This window comes from Triticum dicoccoides, chromosome 5A (genome assembly GCF_002162155.2).
Source record: "Triticum dicoccoides isolate Atlit2015 ecotype Zavitan chromosome 5A, WEW_v2.0, whole genome shotgun sequence".
Classification (NCBI taxonomy): Eukaryota; Viridiplantae; Streptophyta; class Magnoliopsida; order Poales; family Poaceae; genus Triticum; species Triticum dicoccoides.
Genome location: NC_041388.1, coordinates 96,251,122 through 96,257,561, shown reverse-complemented (window position 1 = coordinate 96,257,561; position 6,440 = coordinate 96,251,122). Strand labels below are relative to the sequence as shown.

General features: G+C 50.7%; 1 long non-coding RNA gene across 1 annotated transcript; it reads left to right on the top strand.

The window, feature by feature from the left end:
* Window positions 1-428: 428 nt before the first annotated feature.
* On the top strand, window positions 429-1,878 carry LOC119299699. The gene is made up of 2 exons (XR_005146244.1): window positions 429-1,298; window positions 1,435-1,878. It is a non-coding gene; the product is annotated as an uncharacterized LOC119299699 (long non-coding RNA).
* The last annotated feature ends 4,562 nt before the right edge of the window (window positions 1,879-6,440 follow it).

Sequence of the window (6,440 nt, the reverse complement as noted above, 5' to 3'; positions counted from 1 at the left end):
TGTGTAGTAACAGCCCATAATGCAATAAATATTGATATAAAAGCATGATGAAAAATGGACGTATCAACTCCCCCAAGCTTAGACCTCGCTTGTCCACAAGAAAAAGCCGATATCGAAAAATATGTCCACTTGTTTAAAGATAGAGGTGTCGATAATATAAAATACGAACATGATGGCATCATGATCATTTTTATAATAGCAACACACACGCGCGCGCGCGCGCACACACACACACACACACACACACACACACATATATATATATATATATATATATATATATATATATATATATATATAGGGTGAGTCTATTCTAATAACACCCTTTAAAACCTTATTCTAATAACATTTTCGCCTTATTCTGATAACACCCCGACTAACCCACGCAAAAAAAGAAACCCACCCCACCTCCACCCACTCCTCCCCTATCCCCTCCACCTTCTTCCTCCCATGCCCCAGCCCCCGATCCACCAACCCACCGTCGCGTCCCCAGGCTGGCGACCTCTCACCGCCACGCCACCTCCCTCCCCTACACCTTCTCGCCACCTCCACCCCCCTGCGCCACCGCACCACCTCGAACCACCTACGCTCCACGCCGACCTGCCCCCGCGCAGGCCAGCCACCGGATCCGCCCATCGCAGTCCTCCCACGCGTGGTCGGCGTCGAATCCGCGCGTCGCCGTCCCTGCCAACCACTTGGCCGAGAGCAGCTGGATCCGCCCTGTCGTTATCCTCCCGCGGCTGCTCGACGACGGATCCACGCCAAGACATCCTGGGGGCGTCCTCTCCGTCCCCATATGAAGGGTAACTTGGCTTCGCAGATCGGATGGTCAGCCGGTGAGCTCGACGGTCGCCGGTGACTCTCCCCTCCCAGTTCCTCCACCTCCTGCCTACCACCATAGAGCGCATCCAGAGGGGCGTGGGGGTGTCCGACGGCCTTCCCTTCCTTGCCATGTCAAACCCCGACCTCCACTCTCGGCGCGAGGAGTGCAAAATCACCCCGGCGAGGTCCACGACGCGTCCATCCCGGTGGCTCGCGTGCAAGGTCTCGGGCGCCATGGCTTGTTCAGACGTGGGCGCCATGGTCTCCTGCTACAGACGTGGGAGCCATGGTCTCCTGCTACAGACATGGCGTGCAAGGTCTCGGGCGCCATGGTCTCCTGCTACAGACGTTCGCTACCCCGACGGTGGCAGTTGGCTGTGACGCCTGCTGCAGTCCATACCCAGCGTGGTGGTTCGTTCCCCAGCGGCGACCTTCTGCCCTCCTCCCGATCGTGCTTGGGATCCCACGCGGTGAAGGTCAAACAGCAGTGACGAACCCGTTCAGTTCAGAAAGTTTTTCTTCCTTTTTTCTGAACTTTGGATGTGCAGTGCAGTCGGATGCCGCGAGCAGTGCGCCGCACCTTGATTTTAATTTTGTTTGTGTGTTGAACAGATTCTAGGTTGGCCTTGCAGTTCACTGGCAAGAATCTGCCTCTCCCCTGCATAGATGTAGTTTGGCCAGAAGGGCTCTGTAGACCGGCGGTTCAGCTCGCGAATGCTTTCAGTTTGTCGACACCCACATGGTCGTGCAGCTCGCTGGCACACGCAGTCCTCCCCCCAGCGGCATGCAGTACGACACTCTCACTGGTCCAGCCCACTGGCTGCACCTACGCGCGACGACGATGAAGAGCGTGGCGTGCAGCTCGTCGCGGCTCGGCTTGTCGCGGCATGCAGTCCGCTTGGTATGTTGGAGAGGTTCATTTTTCATGAAAAAAAGGTTGATGCAGACCACTTTGAGGAGTACTGTGGTCCACTTCAGTCAAATGCATTTATTTTTTGTAAAAGTATATGCAGTCTGTTTGGGAACTGCTTGCGGTTTGCACGGCTGGTGTGTGAAGTGTGCGATGTGCTCGTGTGTTTCAAAACTCGGTCGTGTGTTTCAAAACTCGGTCGATACTATGGAGTGCATGATGTGCTTGTGTGTTTCAAAACTCGGTCGATTCCGTCAAACACATGCAGTGCACTTGGTCCTCAGATGTGGTTCATTTTTGAGAGTGATGATGTTCACTTGTTCCCAACATGAAAGTGCGAAAAACTTAGCGAAACAACAAGATAGTAGTGCCGTTCACTTGGATATATGATGAGGTTCACTTGCCCTCGTCTCTGCGGTCCACTCTCATTCATAGAAAATATTGAAAAAAGACAACAAAAACTCGTCTAAGAAAAATTTACGTCCGACAAAAGAATTCATGAAGTTCATTTCACTCTTTGATGCAGTGCGGTTTTCTGTCTGATGCGGTACGCACGTCGAATAGTTCGGATGAGACTAAAAGAAATTCAACAGAAACAAAAACATCTCGAAGAAGTTCTCTTCTTATCGGATGTAGGTCACTCGCTTAGTCCCTACGGTCCACTCGTTAGAAAAAAAAGAGAAAAAAGTAAACTTAACTTTTAATAAAATGATGAAACAAACCATGAAGTTCACTTGACTGTCTGATGCAGTGCATTTTTCAGTCTAAAAGCAGTGTGGTTTTCTGTCGGATGAAGTTCACTCGTCGATTTTGAGTGTCGCGAAAAATAGAGTGTCCGCATTTCGCTAATTTTAAAACTGCTCTTACACGTTAAGAAATTAGAGAGAGTGTTCTACATGAAAAAGTTGCGCCTCGTCGATATCTTTCCAACGGCGTATCATTTGAATCATTTCGACAAGCTGTTTGTAAAAAAATTGCGAAAAATGACCGCTGCCACTTGTCATCCGCCGCACCATTTTCAAAATTAACTTAAAACCGTAAGGAATCTCAAAACCATTTCTATATATGAAAGTTGCGCCTTGTCCATAGCTTTCCAACGATGTATTACACGCCTGGTTTTGACAAATGGTTCAAAAACTAGAGCGAAAACAGTACCGAAAATTTCAAAAAAAAACGTAATTCCGCGATTTAGTAAATTCGAAACTGCTCTTGAACCGTAACGAATTAGAGAAAATAATAGATATGAAAAAGATGCACCTCGACAATATCTTTCCAACGACATATCATTTGCCTTATTCCAATGAGCGGTTTAGAAAAAATCACGCAAAATACGCTCGCTGCCACTCGTCATCCGCCGTACCATTTTTGAAACTGCTCTTAAACCGAGAGGAATCTCGAGAAGTGTTCAACATGGCGAAGTTGCGCCTAATCAATAGCTTTTCAACGGTATGTTATACGCCTCGTTCCGATAAACGGTTAAAAAATTAGAGCGAAAACAGTACCAGAAAAACACTGCGTGTAGTTTTTTTCAACACGAAGTTCACTTGTGTGAGTACTGCAACACACTTGGTTCAAACAATGACGTGCACTTGCATTGAGTGTGCAGTGCAGAAGTGTTATAAAAATAACTATTCTGATAATATTACCAGAATAGACCGGCTATGTATATATATATATATATATATATATATATATGTATATATATATTGTTATATGATCTCTTATGATAAAGTAACAATTCATTCAAAGTTTCAAGTATGAATCATAAACTTCATTAAAAACTAATAAACTATAATCTCAGTCATTGAAGCAATTGCAATTTATCATAACATCAGAAAGAGTCAATATAAGAGCTTTTCAGCAAGTCCACATACTCAACTATCATTTAGTCTTTCATAATTGCTAACACTCACGCAATATTCACTACAAAAAAAAGACACATCCGTGACATTTTGGGCCGAACAATTTTTTTTTCTGTCATACATATGACACTTCTATGACGATAATTGTGACAAAACCCGGTATTATCATAGATGTGGTGGGCTCCTACATCTGTGACAAAAAATCATGATACAAATGGGCTTTTCGTCCTGGGCGGACCGGAGACGCAGCTGCATGACATTCTTTGGACTGTTCATGACGGAAAAAACCGTGGTAGAAGCGAGTGCGAGGAAAATTTCGGGGAGTTCCTGGTTATGATGGGAGGTCTGGGGCCGAGCGATGCGCGTTTCTCTCGTACACGTACGCGCGTGTGTGCGAGGCGTTGGCTCTAACTGAACCCGAGCGAGGCGTTGGGCTCTAACTGAACCCGAGCGATTGCACTGCAGGCTACGCGTTACTGAACCCGAGCGATCGATCGATGGCTGTTAACTGAACCCGATCGAGCGATTCCTTCGCTACTGCTGCTAACTGAAGCCGATCGATTGGATGAACAGTGAGCGTTGCAGGGGGGGTTGGATGAACAGTGAGTGGTGGCGTTGCCTCTGGATGAACAGGACCCCGTAGTGTGGAGGGCTGGATGAATAGTAGACGATGGAGGGGTGCCCGTGGACGGGTGGTTGAACAGGACCCCGTGGTGTGGAGGGCTGGATGAACAGTAGACGGTGGAGGGGTGGTTGAACAGTAGCCGGTGGAGTAGCGCGCGGTGGAGGCTGGATGAACAGGAGCCCGTGGAGGCTAGAGGAGGTCGACGGTAGCCCGTGGAGGCTGGAGGAGGTCGACGGTGGAGATGAACAATATCCCGTGGAGTCCCGTTTTGCGGTACGCCACACCCCTCCCGATGAACAGGACCCCCGTTTCGACCGTAGGAGGTCCGTTTCGTCCGTTTTGCGGTACGCCACAGCCCTCCCGATCAACAGGACCCCCCTTTTGACCGTAGGAGGTCCGTTTCCTCCGTTTTGCGGTACGCCACACCCCTCCCGATCAACAGGACCCCTGTTTCGACCGTAGGAGGTCTGTTTCCTCCGTTCTGCGGTATGCTAGGCCTCATTTCCATCGCGTGTTCCGTTCAAGCCCTCCCTATGAACACGACCACGCATTCCGTTTCGACCCAGCCGGTTGGCTCCCACGCGTTCCGTTGCCTCCCGATGAACATGACGCATTCCGTTGCCTCCCGATGAACACGACGCATTCCGTTGCCTCCCCATGAACACGACGCATTCCGCTTCCTCCCCATGAACACGACGCATTCCGTTGCCTCCTCATGAACACGGCGACGACATCATTTCTACGTTCCGACCCAGCCATGTACACGAGCCATGGCCGTACGTATGCGCGAGTAGGCGTTCGAGACCCTGCCCGTATGTACACATACGGGGCCGTATTTTCTTTCTTGCACCCTGGCCGATGTACGTATGTGTACATGCTATGTGCGCGCCTCTACTACGACACGTGCGCGCCCCTACTACGACACGTGCACGCCTCTACATCAACCAGTACGTACGTACACGTTTGCGACCAGAATGACAATGCTACGTACGCTTCGACCAGGTGGGTCCCGAGTCCCAACTGTCAGGCACTTCCTTGCCTGCGAAGATGTAGCTGGTGGGTCCCAGCAGTTAGGGGGGCGAATCGTTTTGTTTGGTTTTTTTCCTGGACGCACTTCCTTGCGTGCGAAGGTGTAGCTGCTGGGTCCCAACAGTCAGGGGGGCGAATCTTTTTTTTGCCCAGATGCACTTCCTTGCGTGCGAAGGTGTAGCTGGTGGGTCCCAGCAGTCGGGGGGAGAATCGTTTTTTTTCGGACGCACTTCCTTGTGTGCGAAGATGTAGCTGGTGGGTCCCATTAGTCAGGGGGGTGAATCGTTTTTTTCCCGGACGCACTTCCTTGCGTGTGAAGATGTAGCTCGTGGGTCCCAGCAGTCAGGGGGCGAATCATTTTTTTGTGAAATACGGTGGCCCGTCCGATGGGTCCCCGCTGTCAGGTGGAGGAATAATTATTTTGTGCGTAATAAGGAGGCACTTCCTTGCGGCTGCCGTGGACCCAGCTGCCAGCCTCTCCACGTACAGTCCACGTCCGATGGAAGTCGTTCCTTGACCACGTTGACCACGCCGCGCCGAGAGCACCAGGGCGGCAGACAACGGCGAGGCCTTGGAAGGGGACGACGCGGAGACGGGGAAGACGCGGCAGTGGATGCACACGCGGAGAGGAGTACGATGGTTCACTGGTTCGGCTGCGCTGCCGTCGCCGCAGAATAACAGGGGGTGTGGGTGAGTGGAGGGATGGCCTGGCCAACGGTGGGAGTAGTAGGGGGCGGTGAGGCCTCCGCGGCAGCACAGCCGGCCACGGGAGGCAGGAGCAGGCGGCACGACCGGTGCTGCTTTGGGCGGCTGGAGCAAGAAGACCAGAGGTTGAAGAAGCACGACGGCCGTTGGATGGACATCGTACGGTCACTGCAGATAGAATCATTTATATTGACTAAGTTGACAAAGCCCTTGGTACGTCAACTTAGTAGGCCCACAGGCCAGCTTCCGAAACGGTGCACTCCAGATGTCAGGGGGAGGAATCATTTTTTGGGCGGGTGAAGCTAGAATATCCGAGATTGAAGAAGAAGCACGACATCCGTTGGATGGACATCCAACGACCACTGCCGCTAGAACCGTGTGTTGACTATAAGTTGACAAAGCCTTGCATATGCGTCAACTCTGTTTTTTTAGGGGACGCGTCAACTTAGTAAGGCCAGAAGTGTGTGGCAGAGAACTTATAGCCCAT